Here is a 9,071-nt window from a genome sequence, read left to right on the forward strand (position 1 = left end):
GCAGACGTGGCACTAGCCAGCGGCCGCATCCGCTTGGGGTTCCTGGAGCCGCCCGGCCCCTGGGCGAGCAGCTGGAGGAACCACGCCATGGGGGAGGAAGAAACTCAGTGGCTGGCAGGGAAAGATGGAACGTTAAGGAAAGAGGAGGATGGAATTGTCAGCAAACCAAATAGCACTGGAGCACGCACCCAATGCAACCCAAGGCCCCAGGCTCCGGCACCCCCCGAAGCAGCGGAAAAAGGAGGAAGAAAGCGGGAGGCCTGAAAAGGGGGTTCTGGGGGACAAATACACAAGTCAGGGTGGAAAGGGACATAAGGCTGGAGAAAAATTGCAAAGAAAACTGAATGAGGTAGGAGGAAAGGTACCAAAATTCTTGATGCAAAGCGCCATTCAGGTTCCTCCAGTCTTTCTGGTGACAGGCAATTCAGTTCTGGGCTTAAGCTCTGTGTAATATGCTTGGCCTCTAAACGCCCTCCGCACCCCAACCCACCCCCATTCATTGCCTCCCTAACCCCCAGTTTTTGGCAGAGGGGATTGGGAGGTGGGAGGATGTAAAGCTCAACGATACAACATTGTGCTCCTGGGCTTATGAAACTCTTCTGGCCCAGACTTCTGATGGCCCACCTGAGAAGACGAGGAATTGCCCAGATTTGACAGCCTTACGTTTGACTCACTGACGATTAATTCTGTGAATTAATGCACCACTCCTGCCAAGAGAGACTTAATCAGAGAGAGATGATGTTTCTGAGAATTTATTATCCAAGCATTTGCTCTAGGAAGATTTAAATGGTATCTTTAGTCAAATGTAGATGGTTATCATAACTATTAATGGCTCTAGATTAGGATCAAATAAAAACTTGATTGGCATACAGAACATGGCATGGACTTCTGACCCTAGATATCTGGTCTTACCTCACACTATTGCTCTCTTCCTACCCCACCTTTCAGTCCTTTACACTCTAACAGTGCTACACAGTTTCCCTACTGCGCCAACATTCTCAAATATTTTGTACACATTAGTTACTCTTCGTGGAATCCCCACCCCATCTCTACTTAAATGCTACCTCTTGGGGAAAGCCTATTTTGTCTCCCCAGACAGACTTAGGACATGGATTACCCTCTCATTCTTTGAACTGCGCCCTTTAAATCAAGACACTTATGATACTCGTGTGTGTGTGTGTGTGTGTGTGTATTTCCCTCCTAGGCTGTTTCTTGAGGCTAGAACAAGCCTTTGCATACCCAACACCTAGTATAAACCCTCGCCCAAAATAATGGATCAATGTTTCTGTGGAACCTGGCTGGCTCAGTCAGTGAAGCATGTGATTCTTGATCTCAAGGTCATAGGTTTGAGCCCCACATTGGGGGTAGAGAGTACTTAAAAAAAAAATAAAAGAATAAAATCTTTTTTAAAATGTTTTTGAAGGAGTGAAAAAAGCCATATTAGTGCTTTTCAGATTTTCTTAGAGGGAAAAATATGTCTATTACTTACCTCAAAGAGAGGCTAGAAAAATGTTACATTTAACTAATCAAAGCATTTATTACCTAAGAGCCCTTTAATATTTCAGGCCCTTAAGCCCCTAAATGACCCTACAGCAAAGTTTAAAAAAACAGTGATCTGTTTGTTAATAGACAACACATTTTTTAATTCAGGAGGCAAAAGACTGTAGATGTACATCTTAGCCTCAGAACCCTTATCTAAGAGTTTCTAGTAAGACCACAGTGATATTGCCAAGGATTCAAGGTAACAGAAGAGAAAAGCAAGGGGTTCAATATTTTGGTTTGAGCATGAGAACTTTGGTGCTACTGCTGGCAGTTTCTTGTGGCATCATCAGGTTTGCTAGCAGTGCACAAAGGTGTTGTTCAAACATTGGACTCATACTTCGACTCCTTGGTGATTATAGTTAATAATACTGTGGGTTCCCTTTTTTTTAGATATGCCAACTGGAAGCCCAATGGCTTTCTGCCCAGCAGGATGCATGGCAAGGAGGAGGTGGAGAGAAACTTTGAAAGCCAATATTTTCCCAACCGAATCCAACAAAGAACCCTTTGTAACTATGCTCCAGTCAAGACACTAATATAAAAGAACTCTATTAGTCTGACCCCCATCTCTACAGAGCTTTGCCTTAGCTGGACCTTTAGGGATAGGGACTGGGGAAGAAAATAAATGATCTGTGAAGGAAAGGGGACATTTGAGTCTAATTCAAACATTTGAAGAAATGGAAAGTTCTGAACTAACTGAACTTTTAAAAAAAATGATGGTAGGGAGGGTGTCATTCATCATCTTTTTATGTAAGTCCATTTCTCCGTTCATAGATTTGTCCTGTTAAACTTGATGGCTCTCAGTCTCTATCACACCATAGAGCCTGATGGACAGAAGGCCATTAGGGCTTCCAGCTGCCATTTCTAAGGAAAGGAAGAACCATAATTAAAATAGCTTTATAAGATTTTTAAACAGGGACACCTGGGTGGCTTAGTCAGTTGAACCTCCAACTCTTGGTTTCAGCTGAGGTCGTGATCTCATGGGTCATGGGATCGAGGCCCTTGTGGGACTCCCCATTCATGGGGTAGTCTGCTAAAAGATTCTCTCCCTCTGCCCCTCACCCCACTTGTGTGTGCACTGCACACACTCTTTCTGTCTCTTTCAAATAAATGGCTAGAATCTTAAAAAAAAAAAATTTAAACATCCCCATGTTTGTGATTTTTGTTATCCCTTACCTGAATTCCAATGACAAATAGCAATAAAATTATTACAATAAAAAAGACCTAGATACAAACTTCCAGTTATAAGTAATAAACAGGATGGTATCCATAGTTAATAATACTGCATTGTGCATTTGAAAGTCGCTAAGAGAGTAGATCTTAAAAAGTTTATCATAAGAAAAAAATTATAACTATGGTGATGAGTGTAAACAAGACTTATCGTGGTGATTATTATACAATATATACGTATACCAAATCATTCTGTTATACACCTGAAACTAATACAATGTTATATGTCCATTATATTTCAATTAAAAAAGAAAGGCCTGTGCATAACAAGAATATGGGGAGCAGGGATATAAATGTCCCAATTTTTAGGGAGTTTTGTGGAGCAATGTACCCCAGTGGGCAGAGAAGATGGTGGTAAATATCAAAGGAAGAAGAAACAGATGGAGCTACTAAGGCCTATGAGATGGAAGAAATGAACACAAGAATAAAAGCCACCAGTCAGGGCCTTAGAAAGACCCCTTCAGTGAACCCCTTTGGTTCTACCACCATCCAAATTCATCCTATACACCTTCATGCCAAAGTGACCTTTCAAAAACACAAATCTGATTGTTTCTCCCTGCTTCCAATTCAGTGGCTACCCTTCACCTGCAGGATTAAGTCCAGACTCCTATGTACACACACATAGTTACCCAGGATTTCATTCTTGCCAGTTTTATCATCATCATTTCCCACCGCTACACTCAAGCGAGCATCTTATGGTCTCGTTATACTGAACTAGTTCCCTAAGAATGGACTACAATACTTTTTCATCTTTGCATGTGCTCTTTTTTGAAAGGAAGCATTAAAAAGGTAACGAGATGTTAAATAGTTAGGGCATGACTATAGAGAACTAGTCCCACAAAATGGGATTTTAAGGGGACAACAAAGTTCCTTTGTCCAAAATCACCTCCACTCTTTACCTATCACATTGCCTAAACTCTTACCTATATTTCTATATTTAAGGCAGAGCACCTCCCCTTCCCCCAAGAGGTCTACAGTAAGTCATTATCATCTATTAACACTTTACAGTGACATTACATATAGAGTTAATTTTCATTTGGATACCAGGTTTGAAAAGGTCACTGAGGGGGTGCCTGGGTGGCACAGTGGTTAACCGTCTGCCTTCAGCTCAGGGCATGATCCCGGCGTTATGGGATCGAGCCCCACATCAGGCTCTTCCGCTATAAGCCTGCTTCCTCCTCTCCCACTCCCCCTGCTTGTGTTCCCTCTCTCGCTGGCTGTCTCTATCTCTATCGAATGAATAAATAAATAAAATCTTTAAAAAAAAAAAAAAGGTCACTGAGGAAATGAGAGTTTTGATGCGGATGAAGTTGATTCTGAAATCAGAAAGAGGGAAGATCTTGACAGATTGCCTTGGTTGATGATACTGGTCAAAAAGGGACAACATAAGGGCCTGTGAAATTGAGTGTGATAATGCAGAAAGAGGGGGCCAAGATATGGAAGAAGGACTCAGAAATAAGTTGGTGATGAAAGCAAACTCTGCCCTCTATAATGGTTAATTTTATGTATGAACTTGGCTGAGCCACAGTGCCCAGATATTTGGTCAAACACTATTCTGGATGTTAGTGTACTTTCGGATGAGATTAATATTTAAACCAGTGGACTCTGAGTAAAGCAGATTGCTCTTTATAATGTAGGTGGGTTTCGTCCAATCAGTTGAAGACCTGAATAGAACACAAGACTGACCCTCCTGGAGCAAGAAGGAATTAGGCAGCAAACGGCCCTTGGACTTCAACTGCAACATTGGCTCTTCCCTTGTGTCCGGTCTGACAGCCCACCCTGAAGATTTCGGACTTGCCAGCCTCCATATTAATGAGACAATTCTTTGAAATAAATATAGATAGGTAGAGAGGTAGGTAGATAGATAAAATTCGTTTTGTTTCTCTGGAGACCCCTAATACATCAACTTAATGTTGATAGTACTGATTTTCTCAATGCCGAATATATGAATTTGTTCTAAATTTCTAAAGGATAGAGCTTTTAATGACAAAGAATAGAAATCCACTCAAAGTAGCTAAAGAGGGGATTTACTGGCTAATGTCATTGGAAAGGACAGGGACACAGTTTCAGGTACACCTGCATCCAGGGACACAAACAATGTCGGAATTCCCTTTGATTCTCTCCCTGACCTTATGCACAGGGAAATGACCCTCAAACAGCTCTGGAATCATAGCTTTGTAGTTTGCAGTCCAAGCGGAGAGACGCTATTCCTCCATCCTCACTTTTCATATTCTAGACAAGGATTCTGATTGGTCCATTGCAGACTCCTATGCCCCACTCACTCCTGTGGCAGAAGGAAGGACACTGTGATTAGAGAATTTCACTAGCGTCCCACAGAGTCACCAGAGGCACACAGAGTCAGCAAGAGAGCCAGCGAATTCCCCCAGCACCACGTAGACTCCTTTTCCTCAAAGGAAAGAGGAAGGTGTTGCTAAAAAAAAAATGAAGGGACACCTGGAAGACACAAACAAAAGATGCCCGCTACATCAGATGAACACAGCCTTGACTGCCCCACCAGGAAACCTCACACTTAGGAACAAAGGATGCTGACTTCAACTAGAATTAGTGTATTCCCCTATATTCCTCTCTGGGGTGCCTCCAAATGTTCCCAGTAGGCAGAACCTGGGGCAGAGTTTTCTAGCTCTGCTGGAAGGAAACTCATTCTACTGTCAAGAAATTGTCCACAAATAGGAAATCATGAGATTAACTGGTCCTATCTACTATTTCTGTTCTATAAGATGTGATCAGAGCTGGAATGGAAGCAGACCATTCATGGAGCTGCCTAGAGCTGAAAGATGTCTAGAAATGTAAGGTGACAGGAAAAAAAAATACTGTTTCCTAGTTTCTTTCAGGGATACAAAGGCATTTCTGCATAGCCAGCAAGTGCATAGATAACTCTGCAGGGGGGGAAATGGAGTATAAAGCTGAGTTTTCCCAAAGGATGTAAATTCCCACTGGAATGAAGAGCAGCTAGCTTCCTATTGTTGGAAAAAGGGTGTGGGGGGGGCGGAGGGGTTAAGGACACACATGCACATATCACTGCTTTGGCCCATTAGAGTCAGGAGCAAATAAAAGATGGAAAAGACTTTGGCCCACTAGAAGGCAGCACCTATGAAGACAAGGAACGCTCTCTTCTCCATCAGGTAAGAATACTCAGGTGGGGTATATGGGTCCAATGCCCTTAAGACAAAATAGTAGTAGAGTAGCAATGTGAATAGGGTCTGCAACCAGAATGCCAGGGTTCATATTTCTGGCTTTTCCACTGAAGTTGTATGGCAATGGAAAATTTACTTCTCCCTGTGCCTCATGGGGACAATAATAGTTACCGATCTCATAGGATTAAATGACTTCATAAATGCAAGGTGCTTAGAATAGTGTTTGTCACATAGTGAATGCCAATGAAAGTTTCCTATTTTTAAATATTTTGCTCCTTGTCATTCTGGATAGCACTTCATCCTAATTGTCATTAGCAAAAAATCCTCCAAGTGCTTGGCTGACTCTTAGCCAATAATCTTAGTTTCAAATACCTACTGAAACGTCCCATGTTTATAAAGTGTTTTCAATAATACTTGAAAGATTTTCTACATTTTGGGGAGCTAATTTTTGTTTTCACCAAACTAATGTGAATGATTACTTCCCTTTCTTGCAGACCATATAGGAGAAAATTTAGTATAATTTAAAAATTCAAAAGTAAAAACTTTTACCTGATTAAACTATACCTTCTACATTAATCTTTGATTGAAAAAATGGCTCAATTAATTTAATATGTTGTTTTCATTTTAAGATTGGCATTTGGCACTGCCTGCCACAAATAAAAAAAGCAGTATAATTAATGTACCAACTCCTCCATGATGTACCAAGGCTCTTTGTTAGAAGGCAATCAGCTTCAGGTGACAATACCTGCTCACAGAGGTTGTTCATAACAAGACAACCTCTTATCTCACATGATACTCTGAAAATGGGTGGTTCCCAGGCTAGCTCAAAAGTCAATAATGGCCTCAAAGATCCAGGTCTTGTTTCCTTCCTCTTTGCCATTCTTGATGGATTGGCTTTTCATCATGATTTCATGTTGACTGTCATACCCTTAGACACTAAGTTTTCATTCTACAGCATACCAAACAGGAAAGAAAGGACTTGAGGGGAAAAGAGTCTTTTTTACACAGATTAATTCTCTCAGGGAAGAAACCTCTTTTAAGAACACTCCAGTAGACCCCCTCTTCCAGCTCATTGGCCAGAGCTGGGTCATATGTCCACACCTAGACTAATGACTGGCAAAGAGAAAAGGAGTTAAAATGACTGGTTTAGATTAGTTATAATTTATCCCCTCCCTGGTCACATCACAAATGATAACTGACAGGTGGCTCAGTTGGTTAAGCATCTGCCTTCAGCTCAGGTCATGATCCCTGGGTCCTGGGATAGAGGACCGCATCAGGCTCCTTGCTTGGCAGGGAGTCTGCTTCTCCCTCTCTCTCTCTCAAATAAATAAATAAAATCTTTAAAAAAAAAAACAAACAAAAACAAAAACAGGGGCACCTGCGTGGCTCAGTCATTAAGTGCCTGCCTTCAGCTCAGGGCGCGATCCCAGGGTCCTGGGATCGAGCCCCGCACTGGGCTCCCTGCTTTCCTGGGAGCCTGCTTCTTCCTCTCCCACGCCCCCTGCTTGTGTTCCCTCTCTCACTGGCTGTCTCTCTCTGTCAAATAAATAAATAAAATCTTTAAAAAAATAAAAATAAAAAAATTTAAAAAAACAAAACAAATGAGAATTGAAAGGGCCTCTCTCAGTAAGAAGCAGAGGTATATTACATTGGGTAGGCAACCACTAGATTCTGTAGCACTCTGTTCAGCTCCCTGTTTCCTCCTGAACCATTTCCAGGTAAGGAATTTCACTTTACACTCAGGCCGAACTTAGCTTCTTGCAGTTCCCAAATACATTTCACAGCTTCCAGATTTTGTTTACACTGCTCTGTATGCCTAGAAAGGTCTTGTTCCTCCTTGTTCCTCATGGCTGCTCCTTTTTGCAGAAAATCTTCCTGATACCTTGGCCTCTCAGTTCCGTGATTTCCTTTCTTCCAATAATCTAATTCAGCCCCCACTTCAGCCACTAACTTCATGGTTACACCTAAAACTTGTCATTAACTGCATCTCCTCCACAGTTTCAATATTCCGTAGCTTCTTAAGGGCAGGTTAATATGTCTGGTCTACAAAGCGATTCCCAGAGTCTGACCAGAATTCATCTGTAATAGCTCAGGGAACAAATTTTCCAACCCCACTGTCTGGTTCTATGAACTAAAGGACAAACTAATATAAACTTTAAATACCAGCATTCACAAACCCTGGAGTTCTTCCTGTTTCCATCCCCTTTTTTTTTTAATTTTAGATTTTATTTATTTATTTGAGAGGAAGAGCAGAGTGAGAGAGCGCACGTAGAAATGGGGGAGAGGGACAAGCAGACTCCGCGCTGAGCAGGGAACCCAATGTGGGGTTGGATCCCAGGACCCTAAGATCATGACCTGAGCCAAAGGCAGGCACTTAACCGACTGAGCCACCCAGGCGCCCCTCCATTCCCTATCTTAATATTGATACTTTTGGGAACCAGAATTCCAGAAATACAATGTACCGCTGCTATTTCCCTCTTTCTTATCCTGATATTGTCTGTGAACTACTATCTCTGAATTATTATAGAAAATGAGAGAGAAGGGTAATTTACTATGCTGGGTATCTGAAAAAAGCAGTACCTCTATGGTAGAAAGATAACTGACCAAATTTCTGGCACGGCAGAGATTATAAATCTCTGAGTCAGGAGAAGCCAGTGGAAGAAGAACCAAAGCAGTTTCTCATTTTTTTTTCAGAGATTCTGCTTCATAAAATAAAGCCTGAGCATGCTAAGGCAGCTTTTCCCTCAATTTAGCTTGCTGTGTCTTCTACCAATGGAAATTCTGCCTACATTCTGGAACTTGGTTCTTCACTAGTTTTCAGCGTGATGACTACTTTCTTTCTTTTTTTTTTTTTTTTTTTGTTCTTTTAGTGAGAAGTTATGTGCTACTACATGGGGGACTTCTAGCCAGATACCTTTTTTTTTTTTTTTTAAGAGGTGGGGGGAAGAGGCAGAGGGAGAGAGAGAGAGAAAATCTTAAGCAGGCTCCACGCCAGTGCAGAGCCCAAAGTGGGGCTTGTTCTCATGACCCTGAAATCATGACCTGAGCCAACATAAAGAGTCAGACACTTAACCTACTGAGCTACCCAGGCACCCCTAGCCAGATACCATTTTTAAGCCAAAATTGTCTAGTTTAACAAGATAAAAA

This window comes from Ailuropoda melanoleuca, chromosome 4 (assembly GCF_002007445.2).
Source record: "Ailuropoda melanoleuca isolate Jingjing chromosome 4, ASM200744v2, whole genome shotgun sequence".
Classification (NCBI taxonomy): Eukaryota; Metazoa; Chordata; class Mammalia; order Carnivora; family Ursidae; genus Ailuropoda; species Ailuropoda melanoleuca.